General features: G+C 38.1%; 1 protein-coding gene across 1 annotated transcript in view; it reads left to right on the forward strand.

Annotated features, from left to right (window-relative positions):
* Nucleotides 1-1796: 1796 nt before the first annotated feature.
* LOC140227885 (vitamin D3 receptor-like) overlaps nucleotides 1797-14760 on the forward strand; it is a 228651-nt gene continuing 215687 nt past the window's right edge. Inside the window, exon 1 of the mRNA XM_072308273.1 lies at nucleotides 1797-1810. The gene's annotated coding sequence lies outside the window, so the exon portion shown is untranslated. The remainder of the gene's footprint in view (nucleotides 1811-14760) is intronic.

Genomic DNA, 14760 nt, shown 5'->3' on the forward strand with positions numbered 1-14760 from the left:
TGGAGTATTTGCCGAGCACCAGTTCAAGTTTTTGCCTCACATTTTTGTTGCGACACTACCGGCTGTAATTTAGGATTACAAGGATGATTACAGGAATGCGTGTTTGATACTTGTAAGAGATCACCTCTTTCCATTTTTCTGCACCATTCGCCCTGCTCTGGCTGCTCGAGCAGGTATAGAGGGGAGGAATCTCCAGTCTGAAGCCCTGCTGTGTGGGGGAGTGAGTGAGAGGAAGGTGACCACAACTTCCCTCCAGCCCGCTGGACTGTCTGCAGGCCGCTGAAAGCAGGGACAGTCAGCGCAGCGCCGGCTGGAACACCTGCCCGAACGCTGGGGCTCAGGGCTGCTACACAGGTCTTATTGTCCCCCCTGCGGGCGGCTCCGTGGGTCTTTGTGCACGCATTCAGCCGGCCTGGGCTAGCGTGAAACGCACAAAGCTCAGTCACGTCTTCACAGCCAATTTACCTCCTCAGTCTGTTTTCTCAACCTTCAATCATTGCAGCACTTAGACACACTTCTCTGACTCCTTTTTCCCTTTCCATCATTTTTTTATTTCTTTTTTTTTCTTCTCCTTTCTCTCCTTCTCTCTGTCCCTCCCTCTTTTTTTTTTTTTTTTCACCGATATCGTTGTGTATGGTGGATGAGCAACAATCGAACCAGTATTGCGGAGAGAAAGCCTTGCAGTTGGAATTGTAGCGAAACCTTGGAGGAGAGTTACTCTGATATCTTTGTCATTTGTGGCTGCCTCGGATAGAGGGATCTGTGAATGGAAACCCAGAACTGCACGACATAATTTGGATCACACTCTTCCATGTGTCTGCGTGTTTACCGGCAATATCAGATCCCGCTTCGTATTCCTCTCTCAGATGTTTACCCGCCAGGAGCAGGAACATGCGTGATGTGCAGAATGGCATTACGGCCACTGTTGACACACAAACGGCGCATGACAAAACAAAATTGACCTCTTGACTGAGGCAAGTTCAGACAAATGTGCCCCCACCCCGTCAAAGGGCACTTTTTTGTGTGATTTGACTAAAATAACAGAAGTATGAATGAAAAATTATCACTTCACCTTGGAACCGAGCTACTCGTGACATGCACATTCCTATAACAAAGCTGCCACTTCAATGTTTAGAGAGGAGAGAGAAATAGAAGGAGCATGTTTTTGTATCTTCTGTTTGGGCCGAGCTGCTCTGTGTTTTCGTTGTGAGCGGCAATTCAATGTTCCCGTGGATAAAAACTGCAACCTCCGAGTCCTTTGCCACGCAATGATCAACTTTTAACCCCAGCATCAAGTTTCCCCACCCCGCGCTCCCGTGTTTTGTTTACAGATATTTTGGTAACACATTCCAAGCATTCGACTTCATCACATCTGCGAGCGCAGGGAGAGAAGAGATAAGTGCATTTGTAAGTGCCAAAAAAATATTCAGGGGAGAAATGATTTAGTTCGATGGCGGCCATCCACTTCGAGTACAAAGCGACAGTCTCATCGCTGGATTAGTGAAGAAGGAACCATTGTGAAGTGTTCATTTGTGCCATCCCAGTCCTACTCGTTCATCATCGTGCCAATTTTTGGATACGCAAAGTTTGATACAAATAGGCCATTAATTGCAGAAGTGCTGCACATTTGTTTACCTGGTGTGTTTTCTTTACAAATCTCGTTTTTCCCATTTATCTCCTTTTACGGGATTTACATCATCATCCTCACAATGCCAGTGGACCCGATTCCCTCGGTGTCGTCCCACTCGTCCCAAGAAGGGGATTACTCGAAAATCGAGGAGACAGTGCATCCGCCCCCGAAAAGATCAAGGTAGGATTCTTACCATTTCTTATCATCTTTATACCAGTTTGCATCATCTCTGATCTATGCTCCCTTGTACCCTCCCGTGATTTGTCATGATATTATTGTATCTGACTGTGTCATATTCTTGAAGATATTCCCCTCTAAGAGCTAAAAAGAGTTGGAAACATGAGATGAAGCAATGTGTACAATATAAAAGGGTAAGGGAGAGTGCAAGCTCAGGGGAAGACAATAGTGACAGAAAGATTATCGGCGGCACATATGTTGCAGATCATATTAAATGAAAGGAAATAGAGAGGACCCTTGTATTTCGTTTTTGTCTATCATTACTTGAGTACCAGCATTGTGTGCTAACCGATGAAGTCCTTCCATATTGTATCGAGTATTGAATATGAGAGTGCGTCTTTATTGTGTGCCTGCACGGTGTTGTATTTCACAGGCCATGCTATTGTGCAATTGGTGTGTAAACACAATATCACTGCCTTTCTTCACATGTTTCAACAGTAGTCGCAACCTGGGCAGATTTTGTAAAGGCTACGTGTACATCGATTGATAAATGTGGCCTGTAGATGTGAACAATGTACCTCATATGAATGTACATGTTTTCCTTATTTCATAATCTGAGTATGTATGCTAGGATTCAATGTTATTGTAAGAGATGTTACATTTGTGTGAGATGAAAATTCAGTTGTACATGATGTATGCGTGGGATATTTTATAAGTGAGAAGGAAAAAAAGTCAGTCTTTTATGACAATATTTGGTTTGTAGATATGTAAACTGTGTAAACAAGGGCAAGAATCAAGTATTTTGTGATAGAATGTTGTGTTTACAGAGCAGTTTTGTGTTTCATAGTGCTTTCATTCAAATTATATAGTTTTGACATAAATAGAATCCACAAGTTAACTCAATTTGTGAAATGTTAAGAATTGAATGAACTGAAACTCAGTCACAAATAATATGCAATATCGATATTGAAATGTTTAAATTTATAACATGTTATGTTGCCTGGGACCCAAAAACTGTAGGCCGTTGAATCATATCTGTTTGAATTGTGTGTGTGTGTATGTGTGTGTGTAAATTGGTAATGGATTTACATATATACAACATATATTACAAATTATATGTTGCAATAAGCTAATTTTCTTTTTTATGATGATGATGGGGAGCTGGTGATACACAAAGTAAAAAGAATGTTGTCAGTGTGACAACAGTCCTAAAGAAATAAGTACTAGTAGTAGGAAATTTATTGCATTGAAATGTTGCTATTAATTATGGTGAAGTTCTCATGATATCCACAGTGATGGATAATGCATTAAACTATGTTCGTGAGTATCAATTTTCAGTTGATACATGATGTGCACCATTTCTTTTCTACATGACAAGCTTCATGAATTTCTTTGTAAATATTCTGTCCCTTTCCTTTGTCATGCTATGTGGGTCATTTGAAGATCAGAAAGGGGTTTTGTCTTCTTATGGACTTGCTCGATTACTGCGGGGTTTTACAGCTAGCATGTCTAGGTCATTAAACTGACAACCATAAATAAATGTGGCGATTGAAATGAAAAGATTGTAGCAATCTTGTACATACATACCAGTCCATTGCGTTATCAGTACGCTTTGATTTATTGAGGCAAAATGTACAGAGAATGAAAGATATGATGTTTTGATCACTAGTCTCATACATTTACAACTGAAATTTGTGTCAAAAAAGAAAAGGAAATGCAGCATGTGTACTCCTTCATGCTTATTTTTGTTTAGCATTTCTTGAAAGTATTGGTCCTTAGTTTGATAATTTGCCTTTGATAAGAAAAAAGTGCCCATATAATATCAGCTTGATGTTGTCTCAGCCAGCATACACATTCACTATATTATATCAGATCCATATTAAAAGGTATAAATCTCAATTGTAATTTGTTTTGCAATAGGCCTACAGTATTTACTGCAAAATCTCTTGGAAATAATGAAGTTCTATGTAGACATATACTGATTGATACAAGGTGTTCTGTGTGTTTGCTTTTGTCAATCAAGAGGGTTGCTTGAAAAAGTTATTTCAGAAATAAGTGCCTGCCAAACTGGGGTTCTTTTTTATCTTAATTTCTTTTTTGTTGATGATAAGTAGCATCAGTATATTTTTAAGTAAATTGCTATTTTGAATTTCTAATGAAGCTATTGAAGAGTTTAAATGTAAAAGCCATTACATCCATTTTCATTTACTTTGGATATTTGAGATTGAAGCTGCAGAAAAACAAAGAAAATAAGTAGAAAATATGTGATGATTTTAACAACATAGCCAAGAAATATTTCTTGTTTGAGTGTAAAGAGTGCAGTATCATTGAAATGATGTGATGTTTCTCTTTTTGATGATGACCTTGCTAAAAGAAAAAATAATGCATTCATCTGTTTATGCATTGAGATTCTTTAATTGCACTGATTTCAGAGCTGAAAGAAATGTCAGTTTTCCAAAACATTTAGGCCTACAGATATTATTTATATGCTATATGAAGATACCTGTAATAGGTAATGGAATTACACTAATACTCTTATCTTTCCTTATTAAACTGATAGCCCCCCCCCCCCCAAAAAAAAGGGGGGGGGGGGATGAGAATCATCACCCTCAATATCAGTAGAGGGTCTGTTAAACAAATATTATCTCCTCTTCAGTAAAGTGGAGAGGGATAAACAAAGAAACGTGACTCTAAGACTGGAACTTAGTCATGAAGAATGTTGATGGGACCCATTCAGTATATTTCATGTGCATACTGTTTTGCACATGAAAACATTTCTCAGCTTATTTCATAATTCCCAAAATTTTTGATTTTTTAAAAATACTAATTTAGCAGAGTGTGACATTCATGAAAAGTTCCACACTGTGCATTATTCCATGTTTACAGTTGTAGTCAGTGGCCAAGTCTTCCATTAACTGTCTCCAAGAAACTATTGGTTGTAAACAGTTTTTTCTTTTGTCAAATCCAGTATGGTATCTTTATCTAGCATAGTGTCAAAGCCACATCCTATGCTAGTCTTGCTTGTACAAAGTGACATTTATAGTATTTTTTTTTCAGTAGTTTATTTATTTCCATCATCAAAAAGAAAAGAAAAGAAAAGAAAAGAAAAAGTTGACATGATCCAAAGTGATACAATTTTTTTTTTCATTTCTCTTACACTCGTCTGATAAAGGATTTTTTAAAATACAATATAAAGTATTTACACGAATGATGTCGTAAAAAAGAAACAATGCACTTTGCCATGGCAACAAGAATAGTAAATAATCACAATGATGGAAAACAGTGTTCCACTAAAAAAGCCAAGCTTGTAAGACGTGGAACACTGGAACAAAACAACAACAGCACCAATTTGTTATACCAATAAAACATATTCATTTTCAATTCTTCTATAATACTATTTTACATTTTGCTCATTGATATAAGGATGCTGATATAATGATGCTGATTTTATGCTCAGATGGGTGGTTTGTAACACAAACTCCCATTTCTAAGGAACCCATGGTGGGCTAGCTTTAATTTCCCTGTTGCTTTAGCATTCCCACTACTACTACTACTACTACTACTACTATTACTACTACTACTACTACTACTACTACTACTACTACTGTACTACACTTGTACTGAGCTTTTACTAGCAGTTGTTGTGGGCCTATATAGTGTTTTTCCATTTTCACTCATTGCTACCAATGCTACTTCTACTAGTATGCCTATTTTCATTCTGTCATGTCTTGTGGATTTTTTTTTTATTATTTTGTTTTTGTCAGGGAGTAATTTTATGAATATGGGACAATTGTAGGGTTAAAGGTTGTAGTGTGTGTAGTTATTTTATGTATCATTGATGAAAGTAAACATATACCTCATACAAACACCTACTTTATGACTTCCTGAGGAAACGTTTTTCCCTTATTGGGGAATAGTTGATAGATGATTCATAAAGTTGGGTCTTTGTCGTCAAAGCAATAATGCACAGTGTGACACACACTTGCAATGTGTTCTATGTGTTTCAGACATGGAAAGAGAGAGAGAGAGAGAGTGCAAGTAGCTGAAGAATTCACCATTCACCAGCCAATTTTTCCATCATTCATACCTGTCACTCGCCACATTCTTGTTAAACTATTGGTATGTGTTTGTTGCTCTTGCCATACGACCCCATTTCACTGCCCCAAAGATCTGCCAGCCAGCTCAGTGGCCCTCCCTCTCCCCACCACACACTGCTGTCCAAAGCGTTCATGCCCTCACCCCCCTTCTCCTACAGGGTTAGCTGCAGCAAGTCTTTCTGTCCAGCCTTTGCGCACAAACATCCAACCTGTCAGATTTCTAACCTGGTTTTGCATGCATATCATTTTTTTTTCCAAATATCGTACATCGTTGCTTATTTGTAACCATGGCAATGTTATCTGCCGCCTCGTCGCCGGAGTGCCTCACTCTACTACGGCGAGATTGACTCCTGCTAAGGGCAAACGTGGGGGAAGAGAGAGATGGATTTATTTTGGCAGGGATTTTGTCTGCATAAACAGATGAAAAGGATCGGGAGTGAGCCCAGGTCCTCTTCAAAGTACAACAAAAGACTGTGAAATCCCACAATCATTTCCCACCCCTTTACTACCCCCCCCCCCCTCCTCAATTCATTTGCTGCAAGAAGTTGAATAGATCCAAAAATGAACTCTTTGAAAGGAAATGTAAAAAAAGTGGACATGAAACTGTGTGACCTCAGCAACAATAATAATATCAGCAGGTCAGAGGAATGTGGGTTTTTTTTTTTTTTTTTTTAATTTGGAACTGAATTAACACCAGCTAGTGACTGTGATAGCTGCTGGCTGTTGGAGTGCTGTATTGCTTGTCGCAAAGCCGGCAGGGTCAGTCGCGAGATGGCCTCCTGTAATTGGAACGTGAATTGACGATTTGTCTGGAATACGGCGTTCCCGCCCTGACCAGACTCGCGGCTCTGGCCGCCAGCCGATCAGACTTTTCGTCTGCTGTCAATTTTGGCTCATTCAGGATCCCAGTACTGGTCTGTCTGGTGAGAAACACTCCCCCCCCCCCCCCCATACCTTATCACTTTCGGCCGTGTTTCTTTCATTTTTTTGGGGGGGGTCATTTCATTTTAGGGTTTCCCTCCTACCCCTTCTTTCGAAAACATTATTATCGATCATGACAGGCCATACAATGCCATGTATGCCGGAGTCATGTAATGTGAAAGCTGGTGAAATGACACCAGTGTCACATACGCGGTTCATGTTCCTCACCGAGTATGTTTAGCTGTAAGACAGGGGTAACCTATCTGTGAACGTTGGTGTATTTTTTCTTTAGCTGGGCTCAAGTACATACATGTTATGTACATACATTCATAATGTTGTGGAGTGGCCGCCTCACACAAGATCTGGACAGATATATTTTGGCTTTCTTCTCTTTTTTTAAACCTTATAATGCTGCAAATGAACCTTACGATATTCATTTTACCTCATGTGCATTATATATATCTGCCCTGTGGTGATGCTGCTGCGACCTGTGTAAGATGTCTGACCCTTGTAATCTGTCCTACAGATTTTAGGTTCCGGGAATTGACCCCAAGATTGTAGCTAGGGGTGACTGTCAATATCATTTCTGTGATTAGGTTACCGTGTTTAGAGTATGCTTGCATTTTTCTGTCAATTATGACAAGCAATGGCGGTTTTATCCACACACAGAGCTGCTGGGTAGAAGTGCACGCATCTTTTGAAGCATAGTTGCCAAACCGAGAGAGAGAGTGAGAGAAAGAGAGAGAGAGCATAAAAAACCTTAAATGTATAAATAGGCTACATTAGTATGATATGTCTGCTGATGATAATCAACAATTAAGGGAATTGATATGGTAATTAAAGGCATATGCCGTGCTAGGCAGTAATCAATGATTCTTTAGGTGTACATACATGTAGGCGTGTTTAGGCAGGCTCGTTTTACTGCCAAAGTCTATTTAGGCTCAGCGTTACCTTCAGGTTTCTCGGTGGAACACCAGCCCATTAGTGAGGCATTACAATGAAGCATGGACAAATGACTGAAAATCATCCGCTTTTTTAGTACATTTTCGTCTGTTTGAGCAATGAAATTTTTACGTCACGATCACGTTAAAAGGAAGTTTAGGTTACCTACATGTTTCCTTTTTGGCCATGTGCATTGTGACACTTCATTTTGATTCCCGTTATTACAAGAGCATCATCGAGATTGAGCTCTGTGAAGGGAATGGCAGGTATGGTAGCCTCAAAATGCAAAATCTGTGCCAGTGTGTGATTCTAATGGTGGGTTCCTACCAGGTCACCTTCATCATTGTGCATTTTAACCCTTCCAGGACAATCATCCAAAGTGCCACTGACATTGCACACAAATAAGTTACCCACAATAATTAGAGACTTAATCTCATGACGTAGCATGTAAAATCTAGACTATAGGTAGATTTGCATATGATGATACTGGGGACCACACACTAATTAATAAGAAATTCCATCTTGATACCGCAATATATGTTGCTTTGTATGAAGACAGAAAAATCAGCAGACTGAATCAGTGAACATTTGGGAAAATAATATCGACAAATTAAAAAAGTTATGAATTGTAAATGTTTAGAGAATAGAAAATACTAGCAACTCTATTAATGAAGGTGTTGACGAATGCTTCATTTTGAACAAAAACTTTCACTGATCTTCATTTTCTCAAATATATAGGCAAATACAGAACTTTTCCACAGATGAGGCAGATGTATGTTATGCTATTATGTACCAAGAACAGGTCTGAAGAAATTTTCTTTGGAAAAAATTTTTGAATAGGTTAATTTTTTTAAAAACAATTAATGAAGCCCTGCTGAACACATAAATCACAAAGTTGCCAACTGATTGTCTGATATCCCCCCCCCCCCCATTTTCACTAATCTAAATTTCTGAATTTTCTGTTTTCATACATGGAGCAAAATAATATCTGAATGGAATTTCACTTGAATTACATATATGTCAGTACTACTAGTGACGTGTTTGTATGCAGTCCATATGACATATTGAAATAGAGGTCCTATCCTGAGAAAGTTAGACATTTTGCCAACATATGATTTCATTGTAATGTTTGAAAACAAAAGCTGTACTGCCTTATATCTTCTGGCATGCTGCAGCCAGGGAACCATTATGTATGTGGGGTTACAGCGTTGTTTGGTGCAATCTCAGTGCCTTAAGATGTACACTTACACAGTGCTATCATGCTGGTCGAATTTTAGTGATCGGCATCAACAATCCTAATACCAATTCATCCCTATTAGTATTATGACTTGAGTAAAGTAATTACAGTAATGATAATATATAACTTTTATTTTTTCTGTAAGTGCTTTAGCAATTTTAGGTTGTATAGCAGAAAGAGACCTTTTTAATCCACAAACTTGGCCTGTGATGTCCTATTTTCATCTGTAGTCTGATAATGCAAAGTGCCACAGTAATGGTGGTGGTGCTGCTGCTTTCAAGCTTTCAACGCCTATATGGCCACTATAGGGGCAGGTCATTAACATTTTACTGTTTAATACTATAATCAGAGAGAGAGAGAAAAAATAATTAGATTACAGGATTTATCTGACCCAATAGATTTCATTTCTTGCTTTGTTAAGATTACTAATAAGACAAAATCTGCTTGCGATAAAGCATTAAATATTACTTTCGCCCTTTTTTCAAAAAAAAAACCTTATGTATAGCACTTTAAAAAAAGAAGAAGATAATTCAACAAAGTAGCAAATTTTTATTTGGTACCTTCAATACCACATTATATGGTTCCATCAGACATTCCAGGGATTAAAGCATAGATACAAACTCTTATCTTATTTGTAAAATAAGTGTGCAATGCCATTCTAGTAAACAATTGCAATGCCAGTTTAGTAAACAATGTTAACTATGAATTATTAGGTATTTTTTTCCTCCTCATGTCTATCAAAATTGTTAAATATATCTGTCCAGTGTCCATGCCTGTATAGTGCATTCTGCACTGAGTACAGTACCTCAGAGCTGACTGACCACTTGCAGCTGATTCAGATGGACAGGCGGTGTTCAGTGGTTGACCATACCTGCTTGACCATAGTGACCTCATTTGCCATTTTGTGCCGTCATGGATTGTGATCGGGCTTCGGCGCAAAATATGTCTCTCCCAGATGTTGATTTGCTAAATGCTTTTGCCATCCAGATGAATCAGTGAAATGTAGAGGTAATAACAACAGATAATTGCCTACCCTCAGATTAGCTAGCCATTAAGACTGAATGACACAGTCAAGGAAAGGGGGAAATGGCCAGGCCTTATTACCAAGAGTTGATACTTTGGAGTTTTAACTAGAAATTTCAGCTTTTTCTGATACAGAGACAATATATGCTCTCATTCACATTTTCAGTTTACTGTCCAGATTATCATATTCTGGTGACATTAACTTATTTGTTGTATCAATATTATCACATTATTTGACTAATTTAGTGATTCTTAGGGGTAGTGGATGTCAAGTAGGCCCTACCAAAGCTATATGAATGACATCAATTTCTTATTGCCTATGACCATTCGTTCATTAGAAAGTGACCATTCCATGAACTGAAAAGGAAGTGCACCTACAGTAGCAGCGTCACATTTTCATCTTGTCTGTAGACTTTCAGTTAATTTGCATTGTTGGCAATGCCCTATTCTAAGTCTATCTGTGTATAATGTAGTTGTACTTGTGTTGTAGCTCAAATCATTTTATATCTTTTTCAAAATATTCAGCCTGATAAAGGTATGAAAGCCTTAGTTACTGCGTTCAAGCGATTCATAAATTCTGCATCTATATTCCATTTGGACTCTCCTTATCACTTAGACATTGTTGATGCATTTTTCCCATTTATGGTGTAAGTGCTTAACCTGGACCTAATTTTCTCTGCTTGGAATTATGCATTTTTTTTTTCTTTCCCCTCTCTGTCTCTCTGTTTTGCCTGTGGTTTTCGCGGGTCAAGAGTTCATGATCGCTGTTTGGCTATCGTTTCGTGATGTTGTTTGCATCAGGCTGAGCCTTTTCTAGCGTCATCGTCGCTCGTTTTCTCTCTTTCTCCATCTGTGGCAAGGAGCCCTTGTATTTTTTTTTCCCCCCTCTCTCTTTTCCTTTCCTCCCCGTAGCCCACGGGCAGAAGGGATTTGAAAATTTGCCGAGTCCCGGACAGATATTGTGGTCTGCTAGGGCCATTTGTGGGTTGTGTGCATGAAGGAAATACATGTAATACGTGCTTCAAACTGCAATAAAGACGCTGAATTACTGTTGTGCATGCTGTCAGTGCATTATGAGAAAGAGAGGGAGTGGGAAAGAAAATGGGGGGGGGGGTTGGGAGAAGAATGAGGAAGGAAGAAAGAGGGAGAGAGAGGAAAAACGGATGGAAAAGAGAAATGAAGTTTTGAGGAACAGTTGCCATTGTGTGCGTCGTCTGTTTTGTATGTTGTATGTAACGTGATGTACTGGCCTCGGAAAGCATGTGTAGTGTTAGGAGTCACACGTATCCCATCTCAGATTACAGCAAGTGCTGCTACATGTGTACAGGGATCTATGTACCAGCATCTCGCGTAATCTAGTTATTACTGCCTTCAAATGTTACCTCTTGTGTGGATGGCCTTTGGGAGCCTTTCGTGCTGGTACCTCGACTTGTACTGGTGGCACGAGTGTAACTAGTGAACTCTGAACGTTCCCAAGGAAGAAGAAGAAGAAGAAGACAAGAAAAAATGGAAAAGCAAACAAGTTTTTTCTCGGTCATCTATTTTTGAGCACTTGTTGACTGGCAATACCCTCGTGATTCAGTGACACGCGTGGAATTATCGAAATTAGGACTGCTATTACGATTACTCAGATTTTATATGTGGGTTTCGTTGAGGGCATTGTCTTGTGCTTCTGCTGGTGTCTTTGTGATGTAGGCTTAGAATGCTTGCATTGCTGTTATTTGAACATTTGGCATATGTGTGCTTTCATCTCCCACACATTTCAACAAGGTTGTCTCCCAGATAATTATGATCAAATTATACATTTCTACAACATATAGGGTCAAAACAAAGAAGTCAGCTTATACATCACATATGAAATAATAGTGTTATTTCATTTCTCACTCAAGGACAGAAATATTTCCCTCTGTGCCGTGCTTGTTGGAAACTGAGTTGTGGGAGTAGATATAGAAAAAAGAAAGTAAGAAAGCAAGAGAGAGGCTTGTTAGCAAACTGTTGAAGCTGAAGCCTAATAGTAGTTTGAGAGGGTATACTCGATGCCATATTGTAACTTGTAACGAGATAGTAGGACAACCCTGGTTCAGCTTTGATATGTTCATTTTATCTATTTATTTATTTTTTCTTAATCTTGCTTTTTGTAGTGGTAGGATGGTCTTCAAATATACCAGTTTTCACACTTTGAGTTAACTGAAATTTATCTCGTTTGAGATTATGATGGAAAATGTGTGACAGGAGTGCTGTGGCACAACAACTTCTATTTTTTTGAGTCATTACAAAATGACAGCAAAATTGAATATAATATTGATATCCCCACTTCTTTTTGAGGAGAAGGCTTTTTTTTTAATTGATACTGACAAGGTACAGTACATTGTAATAAAGAATTTTTGTTAGGTTGTAATCATCAAAATTGAAAATATTAAATGTGAAGATATGTTGATTATTGATTCTTGTCTATACTTAATACAGGGTGCTACATTAATGTTTTTCCCACTTGCCCAGTTGGGCAAGCAGATTTTTAAATTGTTGCAGAATACTTGCCTGAACATGAATTTTACTTGCCCGAAAAGAAAGTCCAATAATGTCAGAAAACAAAATATAGATAAATCACTTGTATCACTTGTAAATCAAAATAAAAATGAAATAAAATAAAATGAAATAAGTCATTTGAATAAACAGCACACATTTGATTCACATGCTTAAGCACATTGGAGTAACAAATTTGGTTTGATCGGGTGTTGGTATTGCATTGCGTTGGGGCTTCTTTATGAAAGTGTTGGAAATATGCTGAAATGAAATTAAAGTATTTTGCATTGATCACTAAACAGTCATCTTTGAGCTTCTGTATGCACGGTTGATTTTGTGAGTTTAACCAGGGGAAAAGTGAAAAAAGGTAGCTTCAAAACTTTTTTGTTTGTCTGATTTGGGCAAGTGTTTTTTCTCATTGTTTCAAAACATTTACCCAACTTTAATTTTTGCTCAGTTTTACTGGTATCAACCTGTCTTTTACCAGAGAGACTTTACCCCCATGGATAATGTTACTCTGTAAGTTGATCGATGGGAAGAAACTCCAATCAAAACACTTTCAGAGAAAACTCAACATATAAGAACATAAAAACTCACAACCTATCTAAGAAATGGGAGTTATTTGAAGTCAGATGCTCATTGTTTAACTCAAAAAGTCCTGCTGATTTTACTCTGAACGCCTTGTGTTGCACGTAGACCCTCATGCCCCCTGCACTTACTGCTGTAGAGGGTGAAAGCAAAACAAGCCGAACAATGTCATAATATGTTTGCACTAGCGAAAGGATTGTCATCCAGTTTTGTTTGTATGTTTTTATAGGTCTCTCTCTTTTGTCCTAAGGAAGTTTTCACCTTCCTCTTTCAGTATGTGATTACCCTTGTAAACCGTAGAATATTCCAAGACCAAACAGATTTCCTTATGATATTATCAACCCCTAAACAACACAGTATAATTGGTCCTTTTATTGCTTCTAGTGTCATGGGTTATGCAGTGTGAAATGTTGCTTCTGTATGTTCCTGTCATTAGAACGAATGAAGTCATTGAGATTGGAGGGAGCTGTTTTTTCCACATGTTGTCAAAGTTACTGAAGATAATTTGTAAATTTGATTTTGTGATAAAATAATATTTGATGTGGGTAGATGCATGTGTATATTAAATGTTATCTTGTGTCACTTGTAATTCTTGTTATGCCATTACAATTTGACTGTGCTGCTGGAATAATGATTTACAGAAACCATATAAGATTGTTGATAATCTCCCCAGTGTCACTTGTAAAGTACTGTTGCCGATTTCAGAAATAATCTAAAATTAGGAATGTTGATGTACGCAACATCCTGCAAAGCAGCATCCAGAGGTAGAATTCCACAATGACAAAAGAAAAGAACATTTGTACAGTTCATCCATATCTTTCCTTTTAGACTTCTCAGAATTTTGATATTTTGCCACATCTTGAGGTTTATTTGAAAAGAAAAGAAAAATGTGCATTCAATTGTTCAAGCCAAAATTCATGACTGTATATTTCTATTTCAAGACCACACTCACTCGTGACAGGAATTTTCTTCAGTTTTAGTATTCTTCTCATTTGGTGTAGGTTAGGTCTATATTGTGTCTTTGAGGTTGTTGTACTAAATTATTCATTGATATTTTTTAGGGGGTTCACCATGGACACATATCAATGTATAGTGATGCTTTGATGCTCTTTGAAAATCTAGTGTGTGTTGAGGAAAGTAGATAATTCAGCCCAAAAGAGTCTGTTGAAAGCTAATATATTATATAAGCTATTGACAATGAATGAATGAATACTTGCTCTTCCACAATGTGCGTAGCTCGAGCTCTGTGTGGATGGGCGTACACTGTCTGAAGTCCCACATTTGTGTACGCACTTAGACATAATACCTCATTTAGGTAATGGGATGCTTATTAGTGAAACCATTTTGATAGGTACACTGTGCAAGTAGTCTCAATAAAATTCAACGTACGCTTTGCCAAGTCCATGGTACTGCAGAGATGAGCCCGGGAATTCCTGTGTGATGTGTCAGTCGGCTTAACCCCTACATCGCCACCAAGATAGTTTACCTGCAACAATGCCGTTTAACCAGGCGTGGGCTGTGAGCTGTCATGGCCTCAAGGAACACTCTGATGAATTTTTACACAGTTATTGATGAGATGCAGATCATAGTTTTAGTAACTGAGGTATATTGAGAAAAAAAGC

This window comes from Diadema setosum, chromosome 1 (assembly GCF_964275005.1).
Source record: "Diadema setosum chromosome 1, eeDiaSeto1, whole genome shotgun sequence".
In the NCBI taxonomy this organism is placed as follows: domain Eukaryota; kingdom Metazoa; phylum Echinodermata; class Echinoidea; order Diadematoida; family Diadematidae; genus Diadema; species Diadema setosum.